This window comes from Rhincodon typus, chromosome 22, assembly GCF_021869965.1.
Source record: "Rhincodon typus isolate 14 chromosome 22, sRhiTyp1.1, whole genome shotgun sequence".
NCBI classification, from domain to species: domain Eukaryota; kingdom Metazoa; phylum Chordata; class Chondrichthyes; order Orectolobiformes; family Rhincodontidae; genus Rhincodon; species Rhincodon typus.
This window is the reverse complement of record NC_063353.1, coordinates 34319133-34338904: the sequence shown is the minus strand read 5'-3', so window position 1 is coordinate 34338904 and position 19772 is coordinate 34319133. Positions and strand designations below refer to the sequence as shown.

General features: G+C 39.5%; 1 long non-coding RNA gene across 1 annotated transcript in view; it reads right to left on the bottom strand.

Moving 5' to 3' along the window:
• Positions 1–19772, bottom strand: part of LOC125485789 — a 54955-nt gene that overhangs the window by 19678 nt on the left and 15505 nt on the right. Inside the window, exon 2 of the long non-coding RNA XR_007264496.1 lies at positions 10834–10944. This is a non-coding gene — a long non-coding RNA (uncharacterized LOC125485789). The remainder of the gene's footprint in view (positions 1–10833; positions 10945–19772) is intronic.

Here is a 19772-nt window from a genome sequence, read left to right as displayed (position 1 = left end):
TCAATGATTAAGAAACGGAAAAGAAGAAAAACTACAAAGGTGGTTGGCACAGAAAATAAATACATGCGTTATATTGACAACAGAGATTATCCTTTTTGAAAGAAAAGTTATTATGTTGTGTATGCTACTACTACTTCAGTTCTCTACCCAAAAACTGGCCCAACCCAGAGTCATAGAACAGAAACAGCATCAGAACCTCTACCACAAATACTGCTAGGAAGTAATCAAATCTACTTTAGCCAGAACAGGATTGTTATCCTGGAGCTTTGAATAATGATGGTAGAGTATCCAATTGATTTCCCAGCCCTAAACTAACCAAATACATCTCCCACTCTTACCATTTGTCATCAGCAAATGTTGGAAGGATTTACACATATGCACTCAAATGGTATGGTTGTGCTATTAAGTCCTGAAATGGGTGCACTAAACAAGAGCAGATCTTCAGAAAGATGCAAGAATTAGATTTTGATACTAACAGTGAAAGGATTTGACTGAAGCTGGAGAGAAGAGAGCGTAAAAAAAAGAGGAAGGGAACGAGATGGCAAGCAACCAAAAGAGCGAGCCAAAGAGAAAGAACGGAGGGAAATAGAGAAATTCATGGTAGCATTCAAAGAGATGCTATTTGAGCAGAGAACAGACACACACCATGAGGGGGAAAAGAAGGGCAGCTAAAGTTAGAACTCCTGGATCACAAAAAATTAAACAATCAGTAATCTCAAGTGCCCTCAGGTCTCCTATTGTTCACAACTTAAAGATCTGTCCAACTCAAAGCAAATCACTGCAGATTCTGGAAAATGTTCTAAAGAGAAGCCATATTAGACTCTAATCATTAACTCTACTTCTCTCTCCACGCATGCTTCCAGTCCTGCTGAGTTTCTCCAGCATTTTTGATGTAGGGCTTTGTCTATCCTGGCACGCAAAGACTGATTCTTGCAGAATGGCAGGTGAGGCTATCCTTAGGTCCAAAAGAGTTGAAGCAACGTCAGCACTGTACTGTCAGACTCAGAAGGTGCCCTGGTCTCCAACTGCAACTTATCTTATTTCCAACATCTACACTCATTTCGTCACTGGCCCAAGGTGAGTCAGGATCTACAAGAGATTTATATTGTGCAGCTTTTCCCCTCACTACAATCCAATTCATGTGCAGGTCATGTTTACTATCTTTGTATGATTGGCCATTCATCATCTGTCATGAGTCTTATGACAATCGATGAGCTATGTAGCAGCAGGTTGGATTCACGGGAACTGTAGCCACAAAAATACACACTGGTAGCTTGGACCATAGGATAATTTTTCAAGCAAGGAAGCAGTCACGTATAGCTTCTTAAAGAGAAGTAAGGAGCTACAGAGAGGAAAGGTCTTGTGAAAGCCTCTATTACAATGAACAATGTATTTGAAAAACTAATTAAACACACTACCATTCAAATGTGTCAAATTTAATAGTAATATCAAATATGGTCCCGTCTTCATATGGAATATGGAATTCACGACCACATGGAGTCATGAGGGCGACTGCCTAGAAGCATTTAAGCAGCAGCAAGACACATGCATTAGGGAGAAAGGAATAAAAGGTTGTCAATAGGGTGATGTGAAGAAAGGTGAAATGATCTTTATATAGAATAAATAATGACATAGACATGTGGGCCAAACAGCCTATTTCTGTACTCCAATTCTATACACGCGGCATTTCTTTCTCCACAGGAATCTTGCATGGCTGGACAATCCAGTAACACAGTCTCTCTCCGCGTCAAATGTTATCTGATACTTATTAAGCTGGAGGGGGTTCAGGAGAGATTTACCAGGATCTTGCCAGGAACAGAGGGTTTGAGTTATAAGAAGCAGCTGGATAGGAGGAGTTTTTTTTCCCACTGGAGCAAAGGAGGTTGAGAAGTAATCTTACAGAGGTTTATGAAATAATGAGGAGTATAGATAAGGTGAATGGCAGGTGTCTTTTCCCTAGGGTGGGGTATTTCAAGTCCAGGGCATATTTTTAAGGTGAGAAGAGAAAGATTTAAAAAAGACATGAGGGACTTTTTTTTTAATTACACAGAGTGGTTCATGTGTGACATGAATTTCCAGTGTGACATGAATTTCCAGTGGAAATGATGGATGCTGGTATCGTTACAAGGTTTAAAAGACAAGTACATAAGTACGAAATGTTTGGAAGGATATGGGTCAAGCACAGGCAGGTGGGACTAGTTTAGGTTGGGATTATGGTCAACGTGGACTGGTTGGACATAATTGTCTTTTTCCATGCTGTATGACTTGACTCAGTGCGGACTACTCTCTCCATCCGCCATAAATCAAATAAATCTCATTCCCCTCCCCAGAAAAGCTCATAACAGCACCTCACTCCAACTGCTTTCTTTAATTTTACTCTATATTTCAGGACTGTAAAGATTACATAAAAAACATTTTCACAGGCTAACAGACAGAGCTGTGGAAATCAATTACTCAAGATTAGCGAAATATTCTAAAATATCAAAATGGAAACTGACTTCTTCAGTTGCAAAGTGAGGGCTCTCAAAGCAGCCTTTTTGCACAGCATGCTTAACTCACTGACCACATCACTTCAAGTATGATAAATTTTGTCTTTAGACAACATTCAGCGAACAAAAAAGACAAATTTGTTGATTCACCACAAGCAATGCCACAGGAAAACTATGACATGTTGCACCTTAATGAGCATCAAATTGTTCTGAATTTAGCAGAAGCTTCCATGCCTTGGTATGCTGCAGCTTTCAATATTTATTTATTATTGCCAGTGGAACTTCAACTATTTTTAAAATTACAGGCAGCACTGAATCCATAAGCATTTGATTTTGCAGAAAAATAAAGCCACATTTTTACTTTCTTTTAGTTAGAATAGGGCTCACTCTTTTTAAAAGCAGAAAGCAAAATAGTGCAGATACTGAAACAATGAAACGAGACAACTAAACACTAAAAGAACCTAGTCCATCTGGAGGCATCTTTCAGGGAACACAGTAAGTCAATGGTTTTGGATGCAGAACTATTTCTCACAATTAGAAGGACAGAATTTAAAAGAAATGCAACAGCATGCCAGAGGGGAGAAAAAGATCCACAATGAGCATAGACAAGAAACAAACACAGGAAAGAAATGGAATGATGAGAATTCTTGAGAATGTCAGATATAACCTCACAAGTAGCAAAGGAACCTATGAAATAAAATGAATAAGGAATATATAAGGCATATAAAAAAATGCAAGAACAGCTAAAAAGGGATAGGTACATAGAATTGAAGGCACGCAAACCTAGAAAACACAGCAGGTGCAATCATCCAGAAGTTTGGTGGGAGAAAAGATGCTGGCTTCAAAGACACAGATCACTCCATATGTATAACAGTCTTTGAGAAAGGGGGCGGTAGTGTGAAAGAGGGCAACACATCCCATTGTCCTGGGGGCACCAGAACAATAATTCTACCTCACGAGGATTGAAAAACACATTCTCCCAACAATTCAGGTAATTTTTGTATGAACAAAATGTGAACTTTTTAATTGTTTGACCTAATAACAGTGTGGACTAGGCTGTAGAGGAGGTCCTTCCGTTCAATGTAGTAAGAATTATAAAACTCCATACCTCAAAAGGTAAACATTACGCATGCTAATTTGGACAGGATGTACACCACAACGTTTGTGACACAGGAGGTATTTCAGCTCTATTTCACGGGCACTCAACTGTAATAATTTAACAATCACCCAGTGATTTGCGCCATTGAGACCACAGTTCACTAACTCACTCCACATCTGTTAAATGAATACCCCTGTTAACTGCATAACTCGCTTTGTTAAATGAGGTATGAAAATGATATTAGCAGAGATACATAAGAATTAAATAAATCATCTACTCTCTGCAAAAGGCATCTCAGTAGTATATTTTTGTAGAAGTTTTTATTTTGTAAATACAATGTACACACTGGCAGGAATAGCATAATACATCTCCAACTATCATGGATGACGGATCGTCAATTCTTTGCTAATCGTGGACTTTCAGGGTAGAATTCTTTTTTTCATTTGGAGAGATTAAATTAAGTTGAAGTGGGATGCAATTTGTGTTAATTGTTACTCTTGTGTTCACGAGCAAACGATAAAATTGAAATGGAACAGGAATTTGTTTGTAGTCTCATCTCATTCACGTGCCATTTCAGTTAGAAAAGCCTAAGTGCAGGAATCACAATATCCAATACATTGACTCACTTGCACATCTCTCAATTGCCAAATTAAACAATGGTCAATGGAGAGATTCTTAAAAGCAACAGACATTGTGTATGTTTATATTGAGCAGTGACAGCGACCTGAGAATATTTGTATTAGATTTGAAAATTCTATCAGTACTTCATGCACTGTCTTGCTCCATGCACCCTTTCAACTAATGCAGTATCTCTGACCCACCATGCACACACCAACCCAAAAACATCAACATAATTGACTGCGAATGGTTTATATAAAATAAGATTTAATGCAGAAGATTCTAAGGCACAAGCGCAGTTGCTCTTCTGGCCTGCTTTCCCATCACCATGACACCTCTCTCTGAGGAGTGGGGATACATAAGAGGTGGACCCTCTAAAAGTTTATTTGAATTTCAGATGCTTAGTGTACAGCCTTAGACATTGCATTTCATAATTCTCACAACTCAACCAATCAAATTAGAGAATCTAAGTATAATAGAGGAGATTTTTTTCCCGGCATGGTGAAGTTCACTGGATCGAACAAATGACTCGGAATAAGGTAGGAGGTAATTGAGACAGGAAAAATGGGTTGTTGGAAATACTCTTTCCTCTGCCTGGATTGGCCTATTTGCTCACATAAAGAACAGTAAACACTCCTTCAAGCAAATGCTCATTGACGATTGCATGCAGTTTTCAATATCATTTACAACTTTCTCAATTAACGAAGCAGTCTGTACAACACGCACAAGACCTGGGCAACATTCAGACTTGGACTGATCAATGGTAATTAACATTCCTGTCACACAAGTGAAGGCAGTGATCATCACCAACAAGACAGAAAGAAACCATTATTCCTTCACAATCAAGACCATGTCATCACTGAATTGCGATATGAACATCCTTAGGAGTTATCTTCCGAGTAAAAGCTCAACTGAGACAGACACAAATAGGATTGTTAGAAACACACAGGTCAGAGTCTTGGAAGTCTGCATGGAGTAAATGAATTCCGGACCCAAACTCCCCACAAAAGCTGCCCACCAACCAGAAGGCACACAAAACCAAGGTCAGCATGGATCAGTTTGGGCCAAAGGGCCCGTCTCCACGCTGCAGGACCCTATGACTCTGAGATACTCTCATCCAGGCCAATGGAGTGCAACTCCAATAACACTCAAGAAACACAAAATCACCCAGGACAAAACAACGTGGCTGACTGGATCTAGATCTAACACCTTAAAGAAAATTCACCATCTCTGTCAACACCACACAGTGGCAGTGCGTGCCAACTATAAGGTGCTCTACAACTCCTTCAAAAGCATCACACAAAACCTGACCTGTATCATCTAGAAGACAAGGACAGCAGCCAAACGTGAACAGCAACTGCAAGTTACCCTGTAATTCACACACTTTTCTGACTTGGATATGTACTGCCAACCTCCACTGTCAGTGGGTCAAAGTCCAGGAATTCCTTTCCAACACCACTGTATGTGTAGCTACACACAAGGACAACTGTGGTTCAATACAGTGGCTCACCCCCATCTTGTCATGGTCAATTAAGGATCGTTAATGAACATTAACCTTGCTGTTGATTCCCAGCTTCCAGGAACTAAGTGAAAAAGTCTTCTCTCCTTCCCAGTTCTCATTTGTGTGAGCAAATGCATGGCAGATGAAGTATAATGCTCTTAAATGCGAGATTATCTACTCTGGGAGCAAAAACAGGAAGGCAGATTATCAAAATGGCAATAGCTTGGGAAAGAGGAAGGTGCAACAAGACTTGGGTATCCTTGTGCACAGTCACTTAAATTAAGCGTACAGATGCAGCAAATGGTGAAGACGCCAAATTGTGTACTGGCCAACATGGTGACAGAATTCAAATACAGGTGCAGGGATGGCATCCTACAAATGTACATTGCTTTTGTGAGAGCACACTGAGTACAGCATGCATGTCTGGCCCCTTCCCAGAAGGAGGATACTCTGGCTATGAAGGGAGTACAACAATGGTTTACCCGAATGTTTCCTGAGATGGCAGGACTGATATATCAAGTGGGAGCTGCTCCGTTAGGGTTACACTCATTGGAGTTTAGCAAAAATGAGTGAGATCTCAGAGATCCATAAAATTCTAAAGGGACTAGACAGGAATATTGTTCCCGATGAACAGGGAATCCAGTCCCAAGTGTCACAGTCTAAGGATACAGAGGAAAAAACTCCAGGGACAATTAGTCTGTCACCCAGTCATCCTTTATTTACACACAAACAGTCCTTGTCTACAGTGCTGCCTCACAGAGAGCCAGGCACCAGTGTGTCATTATTTTTGACACTCACCTTTTTCTATATGTCAGCCAGTGGTCCCCGATTGGACCAGATTAACAACATCAATCAGGGAACTCTATCATGTCCAGCTGGCTGACCTCATTACAATCACTACACACAGGGTAGGCATTTAGGACTGAGATGAGGGAAAATTTCTTTACCCAGAGTGGTGAACTGTGGAGTTCACTGCCACAGAAAGTGACTGGGGCCAAAACAGAGTATTTTCAAGGACTCCGACATAGTTCACAAAAGGCACGGACAAAGCAGATACAGAATACCTAGTTGCATGGTGGAGCAGGCTCAAAGGTCTGAATGACCTACTCTTGTTCCTGTTTTCAATGTTTCCCAATATGCTGCCTGTTGTTACAGTTTTCAGAAACAAGTCGAAAAACATTCTACTTGAACTTTGACTATAGTTCTCAACCAGCACAATTACAAAATGAGTAATAGCTTTAGGATCAGCATCTTCATGCAATAAAAGGATGTCAATCTGACCAATTCAACTGATTCATTCATAGGCTGAACTAGTTGTTGATGTTAGCTGATTATTTCGCCTGCAACTCTGACCTAAATGTCAAAAATCAACAGATGAAAAGGAGATTTTTGGTTAAATTCAGATTCAAAATACTAACACGTAGAGGCAGACCTCTGTGAGACAATGGCATGATTAAAATCCACCTAAACTGAAAAGTTACATGCACAATTCTCCATTCGATGCATTTACCTCACTGACCTGTTCTCTCTCATACTATCAACATCAGAAATCATGTCCAGCCAGCTATGACGAACATGATGCACATTTTCCTCTTCTGTTTCTTCATGGGAAGAATTGTAGCCTCCATTTGGCACTTTCCACAGCTAATATAATTTAAGAATCCAACTTATTAAAATCATATGGTTATAACTAGATCTTACTTCAAAACAAGAACCACCATAAAACATCAACAGAAACAAGTCAATAGTTCAAGCAGTATTTTAGGAAGGGATGAATAGTACGATAAATTATCACAAAGAAAGCATTGAATTTATTCAAAATAAAAAACCAATCAGGAGAGACTAGAACTGAAAGAATGGGAAAGCGGGCCTGGGTGAGAAAGGCAGCAGAGGCAGAGAAAAACCAGCAGAGAGTCATTTCAACTTATTTCTACCTATCATAGCCAATTAATGATATCAAAGAAAAACATGAGGTGATTAATGCAGTCAACGAGAATCAGGGAAACATTCGCTTCGGATTGGAGTCATACCTGATACAAAAAACTGTCTGTGGCTATTGGAGGTCAATCTCCTCTGCTCTACTGGATCAGCCAAATAAATAATGCTGTTACAAAATCAGGTGAAAGGCTAGGAATTTTGGGCAAGCAACTCATTGGTTTCTCCAATGCCTGCGCACCATCTACAGGACAAGTCCGGAGAATGGTGGAATACTCTCCACTAGTCTGAATGAGTACAACTCCAACAGCACTCAAGAAGTTTCACACCAGCCAGGACAAAGCTGCCTGCTGGACTGGCACACCATCCACCATCTTCCACATTTATTAGTTTCACTAATGACATTAGTTGCAGTGTGTGCTATCTAACAAATAAAAACAATTTAACTGCTTAAATTAAGTAGCATACTTAGCCATTTCATGGAAAATTGAAGACCAAGTACAATGTTGTGGGTTTTTGTTCATTCAGTCATGGGATGTGGGCATCACAGATTGGGTTAGCATTTACTGCCCATCACCAGTTGCCCTTGAGGGAGAGATGGTGAGCTGCCTTCTTGAATTAGTGCCATTTGGTATAGGTAGTAGACCCACAATACCATTAGGGAGGGAGTTCCAGAATTTTGACCAATCAACACTGAAGGTACGGCAATATATTTCAAGTCAGGATGGTGTTTCGCTTGGAGAGGAATTTGCAACTGGTGTTCCCATGCATCTGCTGTCCTTGTCCTTGTCCTTCTAGTTGTAGTGGTCATACATTTGAAAGGTGCTGTCTAAGGATTCTTGGTCAATTTCTGCAGTGCATCTTGTACAGGCTACATGCTGCTGCTGGACAGAGTGGATGCTTGTGGATTTGGTGTTAATCAAGCAGGTTGGTTTGTCCTGGATAGACCCTTCTAAGGAAGGGTCACCGGACCCAAAACATTAACTCTTGATTTTTCTCTTCACAGGTACTGCCAGACCTGCTGAGCTTTACCAGCAACTTCTGTTTTTGCTCCTGATTTACAGCATCCGCAGTTCTTTCGGTTTTCATTTTGTCCTGGATAGCGTCAAGCTTCTTGAGTGCTGCTGAAGCTACACTCAGCCAGACAAGTGGGGAATATTGGAAATGGTGGGCTGGTTTTTGGGAAGTCAGATAAGTGCTGCTGCACTCATACAGCTAAGTCCAGTTCAGTTTCCAGTCAACAGTAAAACTCAAGACGTTGGTAGTGGGTGGAAACTTAGTGATGGCATTGTCATTTAAGGTCAAGGGGACGCTATTAGACTCTCCCTTGGTGAAGATGATCATTGCCTGATACTAGTCTCAGTAATCGTCGCTGGGAACTACCAATTATCGTAAAAGCACATTTGATTCACTGATTGATTGAACTTGAATTCCATTTGATGTCCAGAGTTTAGACTATAGTATTACAGTAGTCAAGCAACATTTCCATTACGGCACAATCTCCACAAGCTGACAAAAAGATCTTTGCTTTAGCCCGCTTTAGTGGCCAGTGGTGTACCACATGGATCAATGCTTGGGGCCCCAATATTCTTGATTATATAAACTACTTGGATGAGGAAAACAAATGAAATATTTCTAAGTTTGCTGAAAACACAAAATAAGTTGGGATTCAGAGCTGCAAGGAGGATGCAATGAAGCTTCAGGGCAATCTAGGCATGTTGAGTCTGTAGGAAAACATTGCAGATGCAGTATAAGGTGAGGGAGAGTGCCAGCCTTTGACATCAAGGCCACATTTGATCGAATGTGGCATCAAGGATCTCTAGCAAAACTGTAATCAAATCGACATCAGGGGAAAACGGTCCGCTGATTGGAGATGTACCTGACACAGAGGAAAATAATTGTGGTCACTGGCGAGATCCCAGAAGACTTGAAAGTAGACACTGTTCCTTTGTTTAAGGAGGATAACAAGGATAATCCAGGAAATTACAGGCCAGTGAACCTTACAGCAGTGGTAGGGAAATTAATGGAAAAGATTCTTAGGGACAGGATGTACTTGCAGTTGGAAAAGAATGGACTCATTAGGGATTGTCAGCATGACTTTATGGGCAACAGGTCCAGAAGATCAAGTCACATGAGATCCACAGCGTGTTGGTAAATTGGATGCAAAACTGGCATGGTCAAAGAAGAGAATAGTTGTAAAGGGTTGTTTTTCTGACTGGAAGTCTGTGACCAGTGGTATTCTGCAAAGATCAGTGCTGGGATCTCTGTTGTTTACAATGTATATCAATGATTTTGATGAAAAGGCTACAGCACGATATAGATCATTTGGAAAATTGGGTGGAGAAATGCAGATGTAGTTTAATCCAGACAAGAGTGAGAAAATGCATTTTGGAAAGGCAACAGCAAATTATTCAATAAATGGCAGGACTCTTTGAGCAGTGACATACAGAAGGATCTTGGGATGCAAGTCCACAGCTCCCTAAAAGCGGCCAAGTGGATAAAGTCATAAAATAGGCATATGGCATGCGTGCCTTCATCTGTCAGGGTACTGAGTATTAAAGTTGGCAAGTCATGTTGCAGATGTATAAAACTTTAATTATGCCACATTTAGAGTACTGTGCCCCGTTCTGGTCGCCACACTATGGTGTTGAAAGGCCTTGGAGAGTGTGCAAAAGAGGTTTGCCAGGATTGGAGCGTTCATTGGCAAAGAGTTGATTGCTATATGGAGGCATTCCTGTAAAATGTCTGGGAAGGTTTTACTACATGAAAAGGAGTTCACAATGTAAACAGTCATTGTTGCTGCTGACTGTGACTTGCAACTTTGCAAGTGAGAAATCAAATGACGAGCTCATTCGAAATTACTTTGCCCTAAATGACTGTGATTCTAATCTTATGGCATCTCAGTCGTGAAAAAAACACCGTTAAAATCTTTTGAATTCAAGATATCCAAAACACTACAAATCAATCACAATATTGGGCTCACAGATGAAAATACAGACGTAGTTTATCTTTCAACAGCTTGATTCAATCCACCACACTCCTATTACTGTTTCATTAATTTAATACTCATACATTTCAAATATGTAATTGGATTTGAAGTAATTTAAATTTTCACATCACGTCAACATTACTTCCACCTCTTATATGGAAGGTTATTTTATACATATTCAGGACTTTAAAAGCCATCTTACCGGGCCTCTGCAGCAAGCAGCTCATCGTAATGAGAAGACCTCTGATCATCATCTTGCCGATAGCGGATCACTGTTGCAAGACCTTTACTCACCAGGGCTTCTGCAATGTTACTGCAAAAGAAATGGTTAGAAAACAGTTACTCGTAAGCCCCCACTTCTAAGAGAACTACACGAAGCACAAAGTATTAAAATATGTCCAGCAACCCTATTAAACATTAGGTTATCTTAACAGGGATTTTACACATTCAAGTGCATTATCTGTATACCAATTAGAAAATAAGCCCTACAGACTAAAAAAAACACATTGTACTATTGACTGGGCCTCAAACTCCCAAGTGACATGGTCAAATTTAAATAATACTTGGTTCAAACATGCAATAATACATTATGGCATGTCTATTAGATTCGGCACCCGACCAATAAAATTCAATCCCTTTGCTTCGGAAACAAAGTGATTAACAGGTAATCACATAAACCTAGACTAATATGCAGTGAATCAACTATAAGGATGTGCCAACAATTTTATTCATGAGTAATATTAGGTCATATAAAAGCACAAAAGTTCAATAATCAAGGCTGTGGCACAAGAGGTGGATAATAAAGATATGCTCAATACTTCTGGACAAAGGAGGCAAGGTATAATCAGCATGAAACCAAACAGACACATCCTTAGGACCAAAAAGCGTAGGAGCAGAAGTAGACCATTCAATCCCCCAAGTCTACCGTGTCATAAGATCATGGCTGATTTAATAATCCTAAACTTCACTTTCCTATCTTATCCAAATTATGCTTGACACCTCCTGTTCGCAAATCTATTTATCTCAACCTTGAGTATATTTAATTACCCAGTGTCTGCAGTAAACAACTCCACAAATTCACTAGCCTCAGAGGAAATGCCTGCTCATCTCTCAAATGGGTGACCTCTTATTCTGAGATCATATTGTCTGTTGCTAGACATTCCCATAAGGGGAAAAAACCTCTTTGCATCTATCCTATTGAGCCTCTAAAACAATCTTGTCAGCCTGAAATGCCCCTCTTATCCTAACTCTGTCATCAATTCGCCATCCATGCTAATCTATCACCTCCAACACCATAGGCTCTTATCTAATTAAGTAACCTCATGATCCATACTTCACTGAACACTTTTTGGAAATCAAGAAATTATTCCATCAATTGGTTCACCTTTATCTATCCTGCTTGTTACTTTCTCAAAGAATTCTAATAATTTGAGAGACATGATTTCCCTTCATGAAGTCATGTTAACTCTGCTTGATTACGTAATGTATTTCTAAATGCTCTAACTGCTGTTATCCCAATGACAGATGCTAAACTAACTTGCCTGTTTTTTTTTGTTCACTTCCCTTCTTGAATAGGTCTTTACACTGGCAGTGTTCCAATCTTCTGAGACTTTTCCCAAATTCAGGGATTCATGGTAGATTACTACCAAAGCATCCAATAACTTTGATGCAACTTCCTTCAATGCAATTCATCAGGTCTGGGGTGCTTGAATGGCCTTTAGCACTATTAGTTTTCCCAGTGCTTCTTCGTCTTGTGATAGTTGTCATATTTACTTCCTCTCTCCCTTTAGCTCCTTGATCATTTAATATTTTCTGGAATGCTAGTAATATCTTCCACTGTGACGACCAAGACAAAGATTCAGTTCCTCTGTCATTTACTGGTTTCCCATTATTATTTCTGCAACTTCATTACCTATGGGGCCTATGTTTATTTTGCACTTACTCTTCATTTTTATATATTTATAGATGATCATGCAGTGTTTTGATATTACTTGCCAATTTAGCTTCAAAGTTTATTTTCTCCCTTTTATTTAGTGATCTTTTGGATAAATAATGTTCGACATGTCTGAGATTAAAAAAAAGGTGCTGAGTAGCCTCATTAGGGTCATTTAAGCAGCTATTAGATAGGCATATGGATGATAGTATAAGGTAGCGGTGGAGGTTAGATAGACCTTAGGTTTAGGGTAAAAGTTCGGCACAAGATCGTGGGTCGAAGAACAGTACAGCACAGTACAGGTCCTATGTTCTATGTGTAGGACAGGAAAAATGCTCATAAAAGGATGAGGTGCTAAATTAGCTTTCATAATTCTGCGCTTTATGATCAAGTGAATATAACTACCTGCAATATATCATTCCTCTTTGGAAAGAGCGCCATTCTATGGCTCCCTTCCATGTGGTTAATCATCCATTCTCATACAAATAATATTTGTTGCATAACATAACATACTTTGACATTACCCTAAACCATTTTTATCCTCCACAATTATTTCCCATGAAACCCTCCTGTTTTAAAAAGGGAGGAAGGCAGAAGATGGGAAATTATAGGCCAGTTAGCCCAACCTCAGTAATTGGTTAAGATTTTAGAGTCCATTATTAAGGATGTGGTTGCAAAATGTATATAAAATAGAGCTGAGTCAGCGCAGCTTCATCATGAAGAAGTGATGCCTAATGAAACTTTTGGAATTCTTACAGAAGGTAACAAACAAGTTAGACAAAGAGTGTCAGTGGACATGATCAATTTGGATTTCCAGAAAGCCTTTGACTGGTACCACATAGGAGGCTGCTAAATAAGACAAGAGCCCATGGTGTTTGGGGCAAGGTACTGGCATGGATAGAAGGTTGGCTGACTGGCACAAGACAAAGAGTGGGGATAAAGAGGCCTTTTTCAGGATGATAGCCAGTGATTAGTGGAAGTCTGCAGGGGTCAGCGTTGGGACAACAGCTCCTCACATTTAGTATTAATAATGTGGAAGGAGGAACTGAGAGTGTTGTCGTTAAGTTTGCAAATGACCCAAAGATAGGTGGAGGTACAGTACTGTAGAGGTAGTGAGAAGGCTGCAGAAGGAGTGTGCAAAACAGTGGCAGATGGAATACAATGTAGGAAAGTGTGAGGTTATGTACTTTGATAATAAGAAGAGGTATAGACTGTCTTCTGAAAGGGGAAAAGACTTTAGAAACCTGAAGCACAAAGGGACTTAGGAATCCTAGTTCAAGATTCTCTCGTGGTTAACATATAGGTTCAGTTGACAGTTTGGAAGGCAAATGCAATATTAGCATTCATTTCAAGAGGACCAGATTACAAGAGCATGGATGCACTCCTGGGGCTGTATAAGATTCTAGTCAGATCATACTTTGAATATGCCACAAGTTTTGGAGCCTTCTAAGAAAGGATGTGCTGACATTGAAGGGGGTCCAGAGGAGGTTTACAGGAATGATCCCAGGAATAAAGAGTTTGTCATGTGAGGAGCAGTTGAAGACACTAGGTCTGTACTGAGTTTTGAAGGATTGCTTGGGGGAATAGAGGGATTTCATTGAAACTTACAGAATACTGAAAGGCCTGGATATAGTGGACGTGGAGATGTTTCCACTAGTAGAATAGACTAAGACCTGGGAGTACAGTTTCTAACAGAATGAATGACTCTTTTGAACTGCAATGAGGAAGGATTTCTTCAGCTAGACGGTAGTGAATCTGTGGAACTTGGTCTCCACAGTCTTCTGTGGCAATAAGTCAAGGAGTACGTTTAAGACAAAGACGGACAGGTTCTTGATTAGTAAGGAGATTAAAAGTTACAGGAAGAAGGCAGGAGAATGGGGTTGAGAAATATATCTGCCACAATCAAATGGCAGAGCAGACTTAATGGGCTGAATGGCCTAATTCTGCTCCTGGATCTTATGGCCTTATAATCTCCCCAGTTCCCAAAGTAACCCTTAAAAAAAAAAATGGGAGTGAGAGCATACTTTGACACAAGATGTGCAATTTCTATATTTTAACATAATTTATTTCACAGTTTGGATTTCCAACTAGTTCTGGGTGGTGTTTCTGAATGGGTAATAATTGCCAGTCTTTCTGGTGTTATGATTTTGAACTACTACGTGTCAGAGAGCGATAATTGGGATACTCCTGAAGTGATAATGAGAATGTTTTGCATTTTGCAAATTCAAAGAGTAATCACTTAAAGGCATTAGCTTTTTGGTTTAGAAGAATCAAGAATTAATTTCGGCTTCACTTCAGATCTAGCTGTGGTCAAATTTAACAGCAGTTTCTGCTGAAAAAAGGATTTAATTCAAAACAGTTTGTAAATAGGATGCCGCAGGGCAAGGCTTTTAGTTTGAAAATTTCTGACCAAAACCTCAAAGGGATATTTGAAGCTAAGAATTTTATACAAAGTTGTAGGAATAATTAAGGAAATGGCTATCAAGATTTCAAGGCTGGGAATTCAAAGAAACAGTTAAATCAAATGTATAGACATGATAGGGAAGGCAATTTCCTCCCTCTCTCTGGTATTTGAGTACTGTAAAGTGATAATGTTGGGAATAGATGGGATTTTTTTTTTCCAGTGTTTTAAAATCTTGTAAATTGTGTTATATATTAAAAGCTGGTATGTTCTATTTTATTTTAATTTCTTTTATGTAATAAACTTCTGCTTTATTGTTAAAACTGAATCTGCAGCATTGTGTGTTTATGTTTCCATGAAAGGCCACCACATTAAATGATCTATCAAGCTAAATTTCAGTCTCGAATCTGAATTATCCAACAGTAGCATCAACTGAAATCAAAACCATACACACAATCATTCAAACTTAAAAGTTGGTGTAATTCTACTGAAATAAGGGCCAATTCACCATTTTATGTTCCATGGAAGATTGGATTGTCAATTATTTATGCTACAGCCAAGAACAGCTTAACATGGATCTCAAAAGTTATTCAGCCAAATTAGCTCAGTGGTAATGATTTGGCACAGAAGAAAACCATTTGGTTCAAATCCATACAGGCACTCTAAAACAATCCAGTCAGTGCCAATACCCTGCTCTGTCCCACTAAGAGGAGTATCTATCCAATTCCCATCGGAAATTCACTTTGTGGTTATGGGTTCAAGGTCCACTCTACCACTGCGTGTACATAATCTATACAGACAATCCACTGTAGGAGAGAGTCCTGTACAGATGCCATCTTCCAAATGAGACTTAAATAACAAGTAGCAAGATACTGGTAAAATAGGCACAAGTCAGCATCAACATATTTTTTCTACACAAGTCCAAGTTCCTAATACTGGAGTGCTCAGCATTCCCTCACATATTAATGGAGGCTTTAATCAAGGAAAAAATTAAGTTGGACCAAAAACGTAACTCAAACTAGACTGTTGTCAACTCAGCCAACTTGGCAAGTGGTAACAAAACCTAGGATCCAAAATATAAAATCTGTAACAGTTTGTTGTACAAAAAAGCCATATGTAGTCAATCACATCATCATGTTCTGTCTACTATTTTGGTGAATTATTCTACAAGACTCTTTAAAAACAGATCAGTGTACACGAGATGGCATTGTATTAACATAGGCTTGCATTGCAAATTCTAACAGCTTTTCAATCTCCATTGTACCATTGTTGGAAAGAATACAGAGGCAAGCTACTCCTACAATAATGGTGAAAAATGCTCAAAGTTAAACACCCTCATTAATGGTCTTCACTCTTACTACATATAGTGTTTCCCATGGGAAGGTAGGACTGGAGTCTGAAACACAATTCATCAGTACTAACGGTTTTCTAGTATACTACCCAAGTTGCCATTTCTTTTACGTAAACACAGGCATTAGATGCTGATCAGAGAGTGGTAGGACAGCAAGGGAAAAGACATCATTTGCCCCATACGCCTCTAAACTTGTTCTGTTCATGTACCTACCTAAATGTCTTTTAAATGCTGTAACTGTACCTGCATCTATCACTTTGCATGTCTGGGAAAGATCCTTGTGTTCAAGCAGATATCAGATGTTGAATGGTAACTAGCACCTTGTGAAAGATGGTCAGTCTGTCAGGGAGTAGGCAGAGCTCAAGCTGGGTTTTGGGCTGTTTTTGCCAGGAGAAATCAGACTGTTGATACTACAGCATGAAGATCTGAAAGCTCTCTACCCAACATCCCTCATCAGCTCTTGGAAATTCAGATAGAGAAAACTACGTAACAAGTATTGATGCGTTTATCTGAGTGAACTATAAAGGTCAATCTGTTCGACACTTTCAGGCAATCAACCAAGAAACCATCATATACGCATGTGGAACATCATATCATGAAAACACTTTAGTAATCAGCCAGTTTTGTCATTTTACTTTTATTTATCTATTAACTGTGTTTGTCTGTCTTTTATGTGAATGGAGCTGAAAACAAAGGTTTTTGGGTTTAAAGCACGGACCAACTAGATTATTTTGTTAATAAAACTGAAAGAACTGCAGATGCTGTAAATCAGGGTCAAAAACAAAGTTGCTGGAAAAGCTCAGCAGGTCTGGCAGCATCTGTGAAGGTAAAAACAGAGTTAACGTTTTGGGTCCGGTGACCCTTCCTCAGAACTTTTGGTGGCTGGGAAAACATCAGTTTATATGCAGAAAAAAGGGAGGGGGTGTGGGGTAGGGAGTAAACGATAGGATAGAGCCTAAAGAGAGAGAAGAGCAGTTGGACAGAAGAAGAGTTGATAACAATCAGGCTGGGAGGGTAAATAGTTGTTAATGGGGACTATTAGTGACTAACAACAGATGGTGCGTAATGGCAAGCTGTGTGGTAACAAGGCCTGGTGTGTGGGGTAGGGAGCTAGGACATGAGCATGCTCGGGCCCTAAAATTATTGAACTCTTATAGAGTCGGGAGGGCTGCAGCATCCCAAGGTGGAAAATGAAGTGTTGTTCTTCCAGCTTGTGTGGAGCTTCACTGAAACACTGCAGCAAGCCAGAGACAGAGACGTTGGCCAGGGAACAGGGTGGTGCGTTAAAGTGGCAGGCAACAAGTAGTTCAGGGTCTTTTTTGCAAGCAGAACGTAGATGTTCTGCGAAGCGGTCACCCAGTCTACATTTGACCTTCACCTGCACTTCCCAGAATATAGTCTACTGCATTTGTTGCTCACAATGTGGTCTCCTCTACATTGGGAAAAAGAAGTTAAAATAAACTAATACATCTAATTTTAATATTAGCTTCTTAACTCTCATTAATTGTTGAGAAAACCCATCTTATTCACTCATATCCTTTAGCCGAACACATCTCCCGTCCTTACCTGGTGTGGTCTGCATGCGACTCCAGATCCACAACAATGTTATTGGTTTCTAACTCTTCTCAGTTCAAGGGTAATCAGGAATAGCTCGTAAAATGCTGGCCTTGTCAGAACTGCCCAAAGAATGAAGAAAAAACACTCGGGGCTAGACTAAACATGAAATTTTTGGACAAAATAAAAACCGAAAGAATGGCAAGTGCTGTAAATCAGGAACAAAAACAAAGTTGCTGGAAAAGCTCAGCAGGTCTGGCAGCATGTGTGAAGAAAATATCAGAGTTAACGCTTCGGGTCTGGTGACTCTTCCTCAGAACTGAGTTACAGAACTGAGTAACTGACCCGAAACTTTAACTCTGATTTTTTCATCACACATGCTGCCAGACGTGCTGAGCTTTTCCAGCAAACTTTGTTTTTGTTCATGAAACTTTTGACATTGCCTTTACATGTTTAGCTAGTGCAATGTGCTACCTGCATACAGGTTGACATGCAAATCTAGTCCGCATCACTGTTGCGTTTTATTGGTCTCTGCAGAAGCCAAGTAAATTATCACTTCCTTGGAGTAAAGAGAGATGTGCATTAAATGCAATCTCACACGCATCAGCCACATCCAAATAATAAATAAAGTTTTTATTAAAAGACTTCGGCCTGAAACATTTCTCCCTTCAGAAACACTGCCTAGTCAGCTAACTATCTCCAGAATTGTGTTCATCATCCAGTTGGGAAGTAATCAAAAGATATCTCAATTTTTAAAACCATCACTATCCTCAAAAACATCCAGTTTTGACTCAGTCATCTTAATGAACCACAATACATCTATTACATCATTTACCTCGCAAGAATCTTGTACCTGGCAACTTCAGATTAACTTCATACAAAATTCCACATTTAATTTCCCTCAGCTTGCCATGAATAAGTCACAAGTTACATCTATCTGTTCCATCCGATGCCAATGTAGCATTATTTTCCTCCATTACATCACCTATATGTCCAATTCTGCAAAACTATGTTGCAAGATCTCATGCCTCCAGTTTCCCTAATACTCTCTACAATTTATACCTTGAATTGCTGAATGACCTGTCCATGATTCCACCAACTTCTCTTCCTTATATATATTCAATAGCACAAAGACAACTAGGCCTTACACGCTAACACTGCCCTATAGTAAATATCCATCATTTCCCTTAACCATCCACAATATTATAGACTGTCCGGTTGACATACATGTCAGAATTTCCTTAAATTAGTTCATGTCCATCATTTGTAACCCTGACACTTAATTGCATCCCTTCTCCAGTCACTCAGGCTATGTATAAACCATGTGTTGTGTACACTCCAAGCTGAGTTTCAAAACTTAATGTTACGATTTGGAGAATTTCTACTCTCCTTACTCAGGAAGTTATATTTTAGATTTTTCTAATCATCTGGATTCCTTTATGCATCAATACTAACAATGATATATAGCTAAGTATTTAGCAATGCATCTTGGATAATAACGAAAACAACAATTCTCTCATATTTAACTAATGAAATTATCATCTTCACATGATTTGCTTCTAGTCCTCAATACACCACTTCTTAATTTAAACATACAAATATGGTCCTAAGAAAATGAACAAGCATTATATCCATCTATTCAAATATGATGTTTATTCAGAATTGAGAGTTTCTATTCCAAGTTTTCATGTGACTGAAATGCTCAATTCTCAACCTACAGATCTTTCACCTGGGGCAGGACATTTAATGACGTAATGAAACCTGGACTACACAGTCTGCCTCCCTCTCCATGTCAGCTCCATATATATTCCGGCAAAATTCCTGAAAAACCAACTACAATGGCTGAAACCATCCCACTTGCCAGGTCCTGTGCTCTCAACTCAGAAGTGACCAAGTTCCAGC